The 15,000-nt window shown below is 38.4% G+C and overlaps 1 long non-coding RNA gene across 8 annotated transcripts; it reads left to right on the top strand.

Annotated features, from left to right (window-relative positions):
• Positions 1–2,946: 2,946 nt before the first annotated feature.
• LOC127916326 (uncharacterized) lies at positions 2,947–11,321 on the top strand. 8 transcript variants are annotated; one of them, XR_008094366.1, is made up of 2 exons: positions 2,947–8,017; positions 8,129–11,321. It is a non-coding gene; the product is annotated as an uncharacterized LOC127916326 (long non-coding RNA). The 8 variants fall into 8 exon arrangements; XR_008094367.1 differs by having other exon boundaries at positions 2,947–7,935; XR_008094370.1 differs by having other exon boundaries at positions 2,947–7,935; positions 8,293–11,321.
• Positions 11,322–15,000: the final 3,679 nt, after the last annotated feature.

The raw sequence follows: 15,000 nt of genomic DNA on the forward strand, positions 1-15,000 counted from the left end.
AGCTACAGATCAGACCCCCCCCCCAGTCCATATAGTTATAGATCAGTTCCCCCCCCCAGTCCATATAGTTATAGATCAGTCCCCCTCCCCCAGTCCATATAGTTATAGATCAGCCCCCCAGTCCATATAGTTATAGATCAGCTCCCCCCAGTCCATATAGTCACAGATCAGCCCCCCAGTCCATGTGGTTATAGATCAGCCCCCCAGTCCATGTGGTTATAGATCAGCCCCCCCCAGTCCATATAGTTATAGATCAGCCCCCCTCAGTCCATATAGTTACAGATCAGCCCCCCAGTCCATATAGTTATAGATCAGCCCCCCAGTCCATATAGTTATAGATCAGTCCCCCCAGTCCATATAGCTACAGATCAGACCCCCCAGTCCATATAGTTATAGATCAGTCCCCCCCAGTCCATATAGTTATAGATCAGTTCCCCCCAGTCCATATAGTTATAGATCAGTCCCCCCCAGTCCATATAGTTATAGATCAGTCAGTCCCCCCAGTCCATATAGTTATAGATCAGTTCCCCCCCCAGTCCATATAGTTATAGATCAGTTCCCCCCAGTCCATATAGTTATAGATCAGTCCCCCTCCCCCAGTCCATATAGTTATAGATCAGCCCCCCAGTCCATATAGTTATAGATCAGCCCCCCAGTCCATATAGTTATAGATCAGACCCCCCCCAGTCCATATAGTTATAGATCAGTTCCCCCCAGTCCATATAGTTATAGATCAGTACCCCCCCCCCAGTCCATATAGTTACAGATCAGTACCCCCCAGTCCTTATAGTTATAGATCAGCCCCCCAGTCCATATAGTTATGGTCTTACAGGCTGATCCAGGATCAGCACTCCTCCTCTGAAAGGCTTTGTGAATATGGGCCCCAATGTGTTTCAAAACAGTTTCATGGTTTGTTTTTGTGTTTTTCTTGTGGGGTGGGGTGGGGGGGGGGGGTATTTGGATGTCTGTTTTAATTTAAGAAGCGTGGTCATGTTTTGGAGGACGCACAACTTTGACCTTCGACCTCCCGTTGGTTGAGTTGCAGCGATGACACAAGATTGAAATTGGGGAGAAAAAGACGATTGAATTTTTTTTATAATAACACCATTTGTCTTTACGCCGTAATTTATAAATTGATATGTGATTAAATGGGTAAGGGAATTGTAAATATCAATGACAATAGTTTCAGATCTACTTGACCTTATAATCGCTGGAGACGAATGTGAAGCCAGTCATAATGGCAGCAAACTGATTCATATAACTGATTCATATAACTGATTCAGTCATAATGGCAGCAAACGGATTCATATAACTGATTCATATAACTGATTCATATAACTGATTCAGTCATAATGGCAGCAAACTGATTCATATAACTTATTCATATAACTGATTCATATAACTGATTCAGTCATAATGGCAGCAAACTGATTCATATAACTGATTCATATAACTGATTCATATAACTGATTCAGTCATAATGGCAGCAAACGGATTCATATAACTGATTCATATAACTGATTCATATAACTGATTCAGTCATAATGGCAGCAAACTGATTCATATAACTGATTCAGTCATAATGGCAGCCAACTGATTCATATAACTGATTCAGTCATAATGGCAGCAAACTGATTCATATAACTGATTCAGTCATAATGGCAGCAAACTGATTCATATAACTGATTCAGTCATAATGGCAGCAAACTGATTCATATAACTGATTCATATAACTGATTCAGTCATAATGGCAGCAAACTGATTCATATAACTGATTCAGTCATAATGGCAGGAAACTGATTCATATAACTGATTCAGTCATTATGGCAGCAAACTGATTCATATAACTGATTCAGTCATAATGGCAGCAAACTGATTCATATAACTGATTCAGTCATAATGGCAGCAAACTGATTCATATAACTGATTCAGTCATAATGGCAGCAAACTGATTCATATAACTGATTCAGTCATAATGGCAGCAAACTGATTCATATAACTGATTGAGTCATAATGGCAGCAAACTGATTCATATAACTGATTCAGTCATAATGGCAGCAAACTGATTCATATAACTGATTCAGTCATAATGGCAGCAAACTGATTCATATAACTGATTCAGTCATAATGGCAGCAAACTGATTCATATAACTGATTCAGTCATTATGGCAGCAAACTGATTCATATAACTGATTCAGTCATAATGGCAGCAAACTGATTCATATAACTGATTCAGTCATAATGGCAGCAAACTGATTCATATAACTGATTAAGTCATTATGGCAGCAAACTGATTCATATAACTGATTCAGTCATTATGGCGGCAAACTGATTCATATAACTGATTCAGTCATAATGGCAGCAAACTGATTCATATAACTGATTCAGTCATGGTGGCAGCAAACTGATTCATATAACTGATTCAGTCATGATGGCAGCAAACTGATTCATATAACTGATTCAGTCATGATAGCAGCAAACTGATTCATATAACTGATTCAGTCATGATGGCAGCAAACTGATTCATATAACTGATTCAGTCATAATGGCAGCAAACTGATTCATATAACTGATTCAGTCATTATGGCAGCAAACTGATTCATATAACTGATTAAGTCATAATGGCAGCAAACTGATTCATATAACTGATTCAGTCATTATGGCAGCAAACTGATTCATATAACTGATTCAGTCATAATGGCAGCAAACTGATTCATATAACTGATTCAGTCATAATGGCAGCAAACTGATTCATATAACTGATTCAGTCATAATGGCAGCAAACTGATTCATATAACTGATTCAGTCATAATGGCAGCAAACTGATTCATATAACTGATTGAGTCATAATGGCAGCAAACTGATTCATATAACTGATTGAGTCATAATGGCAGCAAACTGATTCATATAACTGATTCAGTCATAATGGCAGCAATGGCAGCAAACTGATTCATATAACTGATTCAGTCATAATGGCAGCAAACTGATTCATATAACTGATTCAGTCATTATGGCAGCAAACTGATTCATATAACTGATTCAGTCATAATGGCAGCAAACTGATTCATATAACTGATTCAGTCATAATGGCAGCAAACTGATTCATATAACTGATTCAGTCATAATGGCAGCAAACTGATTCATATAACTGATTCAGTCATTATGGCAGCAAACTGATTCATATAACTGATTCAGTCATTATGGCAGCAAACTGATTCATATAACTGATTCAGTCATGGTGGCAGCAAACTGATTCATATAACTGATTCAGTCATGATGGCAGCAAACTGATTCATATAACTGATTCAGTCATGATAGCAGCAAACTGATTCATATAACTGATTCAGTCATGATGGCAGCAAACTGATTCATATAACTGATTCAGTCATAATGGCAGCAAACTGATTCATATAACTGATTCAGTCATTATGGCAGCAAACTGATTCATATAACTGATTAAGTCATAATGGCAGCAAACTGATTCATATAACTGATTCAGTCATGATGGCAGCAAACTGATTCATATAACTGATTCAGTCATAATGGCAGCAAACTGATTCATATAACTGATTCAGTCATTATGGCAGCAAACTGATTCATATAACTGATTAAGTCATAATGGCAGCAAACTGATTCATATAACTGATTCAGTCATGATGGCAGCAAACTGATTCATATAACTGATTCAGTCATAATGGCAGCAAACTGATTCATATAACTGATTCAGTCATGATGGCAGCAAACTGATTCATATAACTGATTCAGTCATGATGGCAGCAAACTGATTCATATAACTGATTCAGTCATTATGGCAGCAAACTGATTCATATAACTGATTCAGTCATAATGGCAGCAAACTGATTCATATAACTGATTCAGTCATAATGGCAGCAAACTGATTCATATAACTGATTCAGTCATAATGGCAGCAAACTGATTCATATAACTGATTCATATAACTGATTCAGTCATAATGGCAGCAAACTGATTCATATAACTGATTCATATAACTGATTCAGTCATAATGGCAGCAAACTGATTCATATAACTGATTCAGTCATAATGGCAGCAAACTGATTCATATAACTGATTCAGTCATAATGGCAGCAAACTGATTCATATAACTGATTCAGTCATAATGGCAGCAAACTGATTCATATAACTGATTCAGTCATTATGGCAGCAAACTGATTCATATAACTGATTCAGTCATAATGGCAGCAAACTGATTCATATAACTGATTCAGTCATTATGGCAGCAAACTGATTCATATAACTGATTCAGTCATAATGGCAGCAAACTGATTCATATAACTGATTCAGTCATAATGGCAGCAAACTGATTCATATAACTGATTCAGTCATAATGGCAGCAAACTGATTCATATAACTGATTCAGTCATTATGGCAGCAAACTGATTCATATAACTGATTCAGTCATAATGGCAGCAAACTGATTCATATAACTGATTCAGTCATAATGGCAGCAAACTGATTCATATAACTGATTCAGTCATAATGGCAGCAAACTGATTCATATAACTGATTCAGTCATTATGGCGGCAAACTGATTCATATAACTGATTCAGTCATAATGGCAGCAAACTGATTCATATAACTGATTCAGTCATAATGGCAGCAAACTGATTCATATAACTGATTCAGTCATAATGGCAGCAAACTGATTCATATAACTGATTCAGTCATTATGGCAGCAAACTGATTCATATAACTGATTCAGTCATAATGGCAGCAAACTGATTCATATAACTGATTCAGTCATAATGGCGGCAAACTGATTCATATAACTGATTCAGTCATAATGGCAGCAAACTGATTCATATAACTGATTCAGTCATGATGGCAGCAAACTGATTCATATAACTGATTCAGTCATGATGGCAGCAAACTGATTCATATAACTGATTCAGTCATGATGGCAGCAAACTGATTCATATAACTGATTCAGTCATAATGGCAGCAAACTGATTCATATAACTGATTCAGTCATAATGGCAGCAAACTGATTCATATAACTGATTCAGTCATTATGGCAGCAAACTGATTCATATAACTGATTCAGTCATGATGGCAGCAAACTGATTCATATAACTGATTCAGTCATGATGGCAGCAAACTGATTCATATAACTGATTCAGTCATGATGGCAGCAAACTGATTCATATAACTGATTCAGTCATAATGGCAGCAAACTGATTCATATAACTGATTCAGTCATAATGGCAGCAAACTGATTCATATAACTGATTCAGTCATAATGGCAGCAAACTGATTCATATAACTGATTCAGTCATTATGGCAGCAAACTGATTCATATAACTGATTCAGTCATGATGGCAGCAAACTGATTCATATAACTGATTCAGTCATAATGGCAGCAAACTGATTCATATAACTGATTCAGTCATTATGGCAGCAAACTGATTCATATAACTGATTAAGTCATAATGGCAGCAAACTGATTCATATAACTGATTCAGTCATAATGGCAGCAAACTGATTCATATAACTGATTCAGTCATTATGGCAGCAAACTGATTCATATAACTGATTAAGTCATAATGGCAGCAAACTGATTCATATAACTGATTCAGTCATTATGGCAGCAAACTGATTCATATAACTGATTAAGTCATAATGGCAGCAAACTGATTCATATAACTGATTCAGTCATGATGGCAGCAAACTGATTCATATAACTGATTCAGTCATTATGGCAGCAAACTGATTCATATAACTGATTAAGTCATAATGGCAGCAAACTGATTCATATAACTGATTCAGTCATGATGGCAGCAAACTGATTCATATAACTGATTCATATAACTGATTCATATAACTGATTCAGTCATTATGGCAGCAAACTGAAGCATATCAACATATCACCTTTCCCACAGTAAAGTATGAATTATCCATCATGCAGAATTTGTACGACCTTTGATCTTACAAAGGTGGGTTACTGTCAAATGTATTAATTATAGGCTACTTTCTCTCGTTTCCTATTTCTATCGTGTTAAATATTAGCCACTCTCCGTATCTTTCTTCTGTGCAAAAAAACTACGTAAAACGTTTTTTAAATAGTTTAAAAAAAAAGTTTTTATGATTCATAAATACTTTCCTAAATCAGAATATTTTTTAATCGTAACAAATTGGTACCGCGAAGGAGATGAATATGCAGATATACTATGTCGATAGTTCTTTCATTGAGCCCAAATATTCTGAGCCTTGAACATTGAATGGAAAAAACTCCCAAGAGAAAATCTTTTGGCCAGAAAGTGGGGTGAATTTTCAGCTTTTGAATTAAATGTATTCAGCCCTCGGAAGGGAGCCACGCCTCCAAAACACCTGTTACACACCTGCAGTCAGGTAAGACTGAATACCAACTACTCACAAGTGCATAGGGAAGGTGTAATGTCCAAAGTTGGAACGCGGCCCAGAGAGCAGGGTTGGTTGGCCCAACCCTCTCCTTTTGGCCCAACTCTCTCCTTTTGGCCCCACCCTCTCCTTTTGGCCCAACCCTCTCCTTTTGGCCCCACCCTCTCCTTTTGGCCCCACCCTCTCCTTTTGGCCCCACCCTCTCCTTTTGGCCCCACCCTCTCCTTTTGGCCCAACCCTCTCCTTTTGGCCCCACCCTCTCCTTTTGGCCCCACCCTCTCCTTTTGGCCCCACCCTCTCCTTTTGGCCCCACCCTCTCCTTTTGGCCCCACCCTCTCCTTTTGGCCCAAACCTCTCCTTTTGGCCCAACCCTCTCCTTTTGGCCCAACCCTCTCCTTTTGGCCCCACCCTCTCCTTTTGGCCCCACCCTCTCCTTTTGGCCCAACCGAAACAGTGAAGTAATTATGGTTCAACTGTAAAATTGTGTCAACAATAGCTATGTTTAGCTAATCGGGAGAATTGTTATTGTGTGTGGGGGGGATGTCTCGTGGTCGTTGGACGTGAAGAGGAAGTCACTTTAGACTATTTAGATGTACCCTCGTGTCTCATCCGCCAATCAGGTCAATCAATCTGTGCCACTTACCATGGGCAGATGTCTCGAAGGTTTGTACCGATGCTGTTCTTCGGGCCACGTTCCAGGCTGATTACATCACAGAAGATCCAGCAGAAGAAGAAGCCAAGAAGCCAGAGCTAAATGTGTAATAGCGTATCAGCGAATCAGATGCCCGACAGGAAACCATGATATGACCAATGTACGGTATATAAAGATTTTCTAGCATCATAAATTGCAACCGCAGACAGGACAGGTAAAACACGAATCCCTCAGTTTGCTCCAGTGGGTTGCAGCTGGTGTGACCTCCGCTGTCTTGGGTAAGTAGATAACTATATAAAGACACTCCAACATGCTGCATCACCCTTCACCCACAAACACATGTTCTTTACAGGTACAGGTGCTGTGTACATTAATAACTACCCAGTGAAGGTGTACATTAAAAACTGTCCCAGTGAAGGTGTACATTAATAACTGTCCCAGTGAAGGTGTACATTAATAACTGTCCCAGTGAAGGTGTACATTAATAACTAGCCAGTGAAGGTGTACATTAATAACTGTCCCAGTGAAGGTGTACATTAATAACTACCCAGTGAAGGTGTACATTAATAACTGTCCCAGTGAAGGTGTACATTAATAACTGTCCCAGTGAAGGTGTACATTAATAACTACCCAGTGAAGGTGTACATTAATAACTACCCAGTGAAGGTGTACATTAATAACTGTCCCAGTGAAGGTGTACATTAATAACTACCCAGTGAAGGTGTACATTAATAACTACCCAGTGAAGGTGTACATTAATAACTACCCAGTGAAGGTGTACATTAATAACTGTCCCAGTGAAGGTGTACATTAATAACTGTCCCAGTGAAGGTGTACATTAATAACTGTCCCAGTGAAGGTGTACATTAATAACTGTCCCAGTGAAGGTGTACATTAATAACTACCCAGTGAAGGTGTACATTAATAACTGTCCCAGTGAAGGTGTACATTAATAACTACCCAGTGAAGGTGTACATTTATAACTACCCAGTGAAGGTGTACATTAATAACTGTCCCAGTGAAGGTGAACATTAATAACTGTCCCAGTGAAGGTGTACATTAAAAACTGTCCCAGTGAAGGTGTACATTAATAACTACCCAGTGAAGGTGTACATTAATAACTACCCAGTGAAGGTGTACATTAATAACTGTCCCAGTGAAGGTGTACATTAATAACTACCCAGTGAAGGTGTACATTAATAACTGTCCCAGTGAAGGTGTACATTAATAACTACCCAGTGAAGGTGTACATTAATAACTACCCAGTGAAGGTGTACATTAATAACTACCCAGTGAAGGTGTACATTAATAACTGTCCCAGTGAAGGTGTACATTAATAACTACCCAGTGAAGGTGTACATTAATAACTACCCAGTGAAGGTGTATATTAATAACTACCCAGTGAAGGTGTACATTAATAACTACCCAGTGAAGGTGTACATTAATAACTGTCCCAGTGAAGGTGTACATTAATAACTACCCAGTGAAGGTGTACATTAATAACTGTCCCAGTGAAGGTGTACATTAATAACTGTCCCAGTGAAGGTGTACATTAATAACTACCCAGTGAAGGTGTACATTAATAACTACCCAGTGAAGGTGTACATTAATAACTGTCCCAGTGAAGGTGTACATTAATAACTACCCAGTGAAGGTGTACATTAATAACTACCCAGTGAAGGTGTACATTAATAACTACCCAGTGAAGGTGTACATTAATAACTACCCAGTGAAGGTGTACATTAATAACTACCCAGTGAAGGTGTACATTAATAACTACCCAGTGAAGGTGTACATTAATAACTACCCAGTGAAGGTGTACATTAATAACTACCCAGTGAAGGTGTACATTAATAACTGTCCCAGTGAAGGAGTACATTAATAACTACCCAGTGAAGGTGTACATTAATAACTGTCCCAGTGAAGGTGTACATTAATAACTACCCAGTGAAGGTGTACATTAATAACTACCCAGTGAAGGTGTATATTAATAACTACCCAGTGAAGGTGTACATTAATAACTACCCAGTGAAGGTGTACATTAATAACTGTCCCAGTGAAGGTGTACATTAATAACTACCCAGTGAAGGTGTACATTAATAACTGTCCCAGTGAAGGTGTACATTAATAACTGTCCCAGTGAAGGTGTACATTAATAACTACCCAGTGAAGGTGTACATTAATAACTACCCAGTGAAGGTGTACATTAATAACTGTCCCAGTGAAGGTGTACATTAATAACTACCCAGTGAAGGTGTACATTAATAACTACCCAGTGAAGGTGTACATTAATAACTACCCAGTGAAGGTGTACATTAATAACTGTCCCAGTGAAGGTTCTGTGTACATTAATAACTGTCCCAGTGAAGGTGTACATTAATAACTGTCCCAGTGAAGGTGTACATTAATAACTACCCAGTGAAGGTGTACATTAATAACTACCCAGTGAAGGTGTACATTAATAACTACCCAGTGAAGGTGTACATTAATAACTACCCAGTGAAGGTGTACATTAATAACTACCCAGTGAAGGTGTACATTAATAACTACCCAGTGAAGGTGTACATTAATAACTGTCCCAGTGAAGGAGTACATTAATAACTACCCAGTGAAGGTGTACATTAATAACTGTCCCAGTGAAGGTGTACATTAATAACTACCCAGTGAAGGTGTACATTAATAACTACCCAGTGAAGGTGTACATTAATAACTACCCAGTGAAGGTGTACATTAATAACTACCCAGTGAAGGTGTACATTAATAACTGTCCCAGTGAAGGTGTACATTAATAACTACTCAGTGTAGGTGTACATTAATAACGTCCCTAAAATCACTTACCAAAATCACATTCCAAATCACTTACCAAAATCACATTCTAAAAATCACTTACCAAAATCACATTCTAAAAATCACTTACCAAAATCACATTCTAAAATCACATTCCAAAATCACTTACCAAAATCACATTCTAAAATCACATTCTAAAATCACATTCTAAAATCACTTACCAAAATCACATTCTAAAATCACATTCTAAAATCACTTACCAAAATCACATTCTAAAATCACTTACCAAAATCACATTCCAAAATCACATTCTAAAATCACATTCTAAAATCACTTACCAAAATCACATTCTAAAATCACTTACCAAAATCACATTCTAAAATCACTTACCAAAATCACATTCTAAAATCACTTACCAAAATCACATTCTAAAATCACATTCTAAAATCACTTACCAAAATCACATTCTAAAATCACATTCTAAAATCACTTACCAAAATCACATTCTAAAATCACATTCTAAAATCACTTACCAAAATCACATTCTAAAATCACATTCTAAAATCACATTCTAAAATCACTTACCAAAATCACATTCTAAAATCACTTACCAAAATCACATTCTAAAATCACTTACCAAAATCACATTCTAAAATCACTTACCAAAATCACATTCTAAAATCACATTCTAAAATCACTTACCAAAATCACATTCTAAAATCACATTCTAAAATCACATTCTAAAATCACTTGCCCAAATCACATTCTAAAATCACATTCTAAAATCACTTACCAAAATCACATTCTAAAATCACATTCTAAAATAAATCACTTACCAAAATCACATTCTAAAATCACATTCTAAAATCACATTCTAAAATCACTTACCAAAATCAAATAAACTGAAAAAAAATGTGTCGGCGGTAATAAAATGGGACATAAAAACGTTGCTGTAGACTGGAAAACGAAACAACTAAAGTAGGTTAAGATGATTTAGAGGGGGGAATAAGAACCATCAGATCAAATCTGATTGCCTTGGTCGCGAACACAGATATCTGACATGTGTATGTTATTGGGGGTGTAGTGAAATGCTTGGCCACTAGATGGAGGCATAGCTCAAGTATTGGGCCATTGACTCTCCTGTTGGCTGATTCGAGAGAGGGAGAGAGAGAGAGAGAGACCACAAATACAAATTCCATCTAGACACCGTTGCCCTAGAGCACACACAATACTATACGTGCCTCGGCCTTAACATCAGCGCCACACGTAACTTCCACAAAGCTGTGAACGATCTGAGAGACTCTTCCCTGCCACTTCCACTCTATTTGCACATAATAGGACATTTCAAATGTCTGTATTCTTTTGGAACTGTTGTGAGTGTAATGTTTACTGTTCATTTTTGTTTATTATCTAGTTCACTTGCTTAGGCAATGTTAACACATGTTTCCCATGCCAATAAAGCCCCTTGAATTGAATTGAACTGAGAGGAAGAGAGCAGAGGGTTTTCATTCAAGGGTTTTCCTTTATTTTTACTATTTTTATTTACATTTTTTTTAAAGGGTGGCTACTTTGAAGAATCTCAAATATAAAATATATTTTGTTTTGTTTAATAACACTTTTTTGGTTACTACATGATTCCATATGTTTTGATGTCTTCACTATTATACAATCTAGAAAAGACTAAAGATAAATAAATAAAAACCTTGAATGAGAACGTAGGTCCAAACTTTGACTGGTACATTGTTTTACTACTTAATCCCTAATTCAACATTTAAAAACTTTATAAATAATCGTGTAAAAGTACACTACCGTTCGAAAGTTTGGGGTCACTTATAAATGTCCTTATTTTTTAAAGAAAAGCACATTTTACGTCCATTAAAATAACATCAAATTGATCAGAAATACAGTGTAGACATTGTTCATGTTAGAAATGACTATTGTAGCTGGAAACGGCAGATTTTTTATGGAATATCTACATAGGCGTACAGAGACCCATTATCAGCAACCATCACTCCTGTGTTCCAATGGCACGTTGTGTTAGCTAATCCAAGTTTATTATTTTAAAAGCCTAATTAATCATTAGAAAATCTCTTTTAAATGATGTTAGCATAGCTGAAAACTGTTGATCTGATTAAAGAAGCAATTAAAACTGGCCTTCTTTAGACTAGTTGAGTATCTGGAGCGTCAGCATTTGTGGGTTCCATTACAGGCTCAAAATGGCCAGAAACAAAGACCTTTATTCTGAAACTCATCAGGCTATTCTTGTTCTGGGAAATTAAGGCTATTCCATGTGAGAAATTGCCAAGAAACTGAAGATTCTCGTACAACGCTGTGTACTACTCCCTTCACAGAACAGCGCAAACTGGCTCTAACCAGAATAGAAAGAGGAGTGGGAGGCCCCGGTGCACAACTCATCAAGAGGACAAGTACATTAGAGTGTCTAGTTTGAGAAACAGACGTATTGGACTATCCTGGCCTGACCAATCGGAATACACGCTTCAAGATTGTTTTGATCACGAGGACTGAGATGTGTTTCCGGGTAGCCTCAGAGAATAACATCGATGTCTACGCTGATTCGGTGACTGAGTTTATAAGGAAGTGTTTAGGAGTTGTATGTATCGACTATGACTATTAAAACCATAACCAGAAACCGTGGATAGATGGCAGCATTTGTGCAAAACTGAAAGTGCAGGGTTCCCGAGTGGCTCAGTGGTCTACGACACTGCATCACAGTGTAAGAGGTGTTACTGCAGTACCTGGTTCAAATCCAGGCTGTATCACATCCGGCTGTGATTGGGACCATAGGGGGGAGCACACTCTGGCCAGAGTAGGCCATCATTATAAATAAGAATGTGTTCTTAACTGACTTTCCTAGTTAAATAAAACATGTAAACATGGAGACTGGGAATATGACAGAATACAAACAGACAAATATCATTCCCTCCGTAAGGAACAAGCTAAATGTATTGTCGTGTCTTTACGATCATTAACGGAATACTTTTTTATCAAATAACTCTCTGTAATTATTATTACGCGATCAACTGATTAATCATGTAACTGTAATTAACTAGGAAGTCGGGGCACCAAGGAAAATATTCAGATTACAAATTTATAATTTCCTAATATAACCGTTCAGATATTTTCATATCTGATCAATAGTCTTCTTAATTAATGAATGATTTACTTTACCTCATGTTAGTCTCATTCCAAACGTCGTAAATTGTTGGTTATCTGCACAAACCCAGTCTTCACTATGAGCCATCCATACGTCAATTGTCTTAAATCATTTATTTATTAACTAACTAAACAATTACAGAAGTGCAAACAAACAAACAAACAAACAAAGTAAATATGGTTACAAGAAATGATAGGGGAATGTGCCCTAGTGGGCTAAACCACAGCGGCTCACAAGTCCTCAACTGGAAGCTTCATTAAATAGTACCCACAAAACCCAGTCTCAACATCAACAGTGAAGAGGCGACTGAAGGATGCTGGCCTTCTAGGCAGAGTTTCTCTGTCCAGTGTCTGTGTTCTTTTGCCCATCTTAATCTTTTATTTTTATTGGCCAGTCTGAGATTTTTATTTTTCTTTGCAACTCTGCCTAAAAGGCCAGCATCCCGGATTACTGGTACTATTTAATCCAGACAAACTAAACACCATCTTTTCTTTGAGGATAATACAGTGTCACTGACGCGGCCCGACTGTGGGCTCTCTTTCTCTCTCTCCCTCTCCTCCTTCTCCCTCTCCTTCTCCCTCTCCTTCTCCCTCTCCCTCTCCTTCTCCTTCTCCTTCTCCCTCTCCTTCTCCCTCTCCTTCTCCCCCTCCTTCTCCCTCTCCCTCTCCTTCTCCCTCTCCCTCTCCTTCTCCTTCTCCTTCTCCCTCTCCCTCTCCTTCTCCCTCTCCTTCTCCCTCTCCTTCTCCCTGTCCCTCTCATTCTCCCTCTCCTTCTCCCTCTCCTTCTCCCTCTCCTTCTCCATGGCCGACGTGAGTAAGACATTTAAATGTGTTAACCCTCGCAAGGCTGCCGGCCCAGACAGCATCCCCAGCCACATCCTCAGAGCATGCACAGATCAGTTGCCTGGTGTGTTTACGGACATATTCAATCTCCCTATCCCAGTCTGCAGTCCCCACTTACTTCAAGATGGCCACCATTGTTACTGTACCCAAGAATTCAAAGGTAACTGAACAAAATGACTATCGCACCGTAGCACTCACTTCCGTCATCATGAAGCGTTTTGAGAGACTAGTCAAGGATCATATCACATCCACCTTACCTGTCAACTTAGACCCACTTCAATTGTCTTACCCGTCCCAAGGGTGTGTGTTCAGCACCTTCCTGTAGTTTCTGTTCACACACGACTGCGTGGCCACGCCTCTAACTCAATCATCAAGTTTGCAGACAACACTACAGTGCTAGGCCTGATTACCAACAACGACGAGACGGCCTACGGGGAGGAGGGGAGGGCCCTCTGAGTGTGGTGTTAGGGAAATAACCTCACACTCAACTTCAACAAAACAAAGGAGATGATCGTAGAAACAGCAGAGGGAGCACCTGCTAACCATGTGACCAATAACATCTGCTAACCATGTGACCAATAACATCTGCTAACCATGTGACCATTAACATCTGCTAACCATGTGACCATTAACATCTGCTAACCATGTGACCATTAACATCTGCTAACCATGTGAGCAATAACATCTGCTAACCATGTGAGCATTAACATCTGCTAACCATGTGAGCAATAACATCTGCTAACTATGTGACCATTAACATCTGCTAACCATGTGACCATTAACATCTGCTAACCATGTGACCATTAACATCTGCTAACCATGTGACCATTAACATCTGCTAACCATGTGACCATTAACATCTGCTAACCATGTGACCATTAACATCTGCTAACCATGTGAGCAATAACATCTGCTAACCATGTGAGCAATAACATCTGCTAACCATGTGACCATTAACATCTGCTAACCATGTGACCAATAACATCTGCTAACCATGTGAGCAATAACATCTGCTAACCATGTGACCAATAACATCTGCTAACCATGTGAGCATTAACATCTGCTAACCATGTGACCATTAACATCTGCTAACCATGTGACCATTAACATCTGCTAACCATGTGACCATTAACATCTGCTAACCATGT

This window comes from Oncorhynchus keta, chromosome 35 (assembly GCF_023373465.1).
Source record: "Oncorhynchus keta strain PuntledgeMale-10-30-2019 chromosome 35, Oket_V2, whole genome shotgun sequence".
NCBI lineage: Eukaryota > Metazoa > Chordata > Actinopteri > Salmoniformes > Salmonidae > Oncorhynchus > Oncorhynchus keta.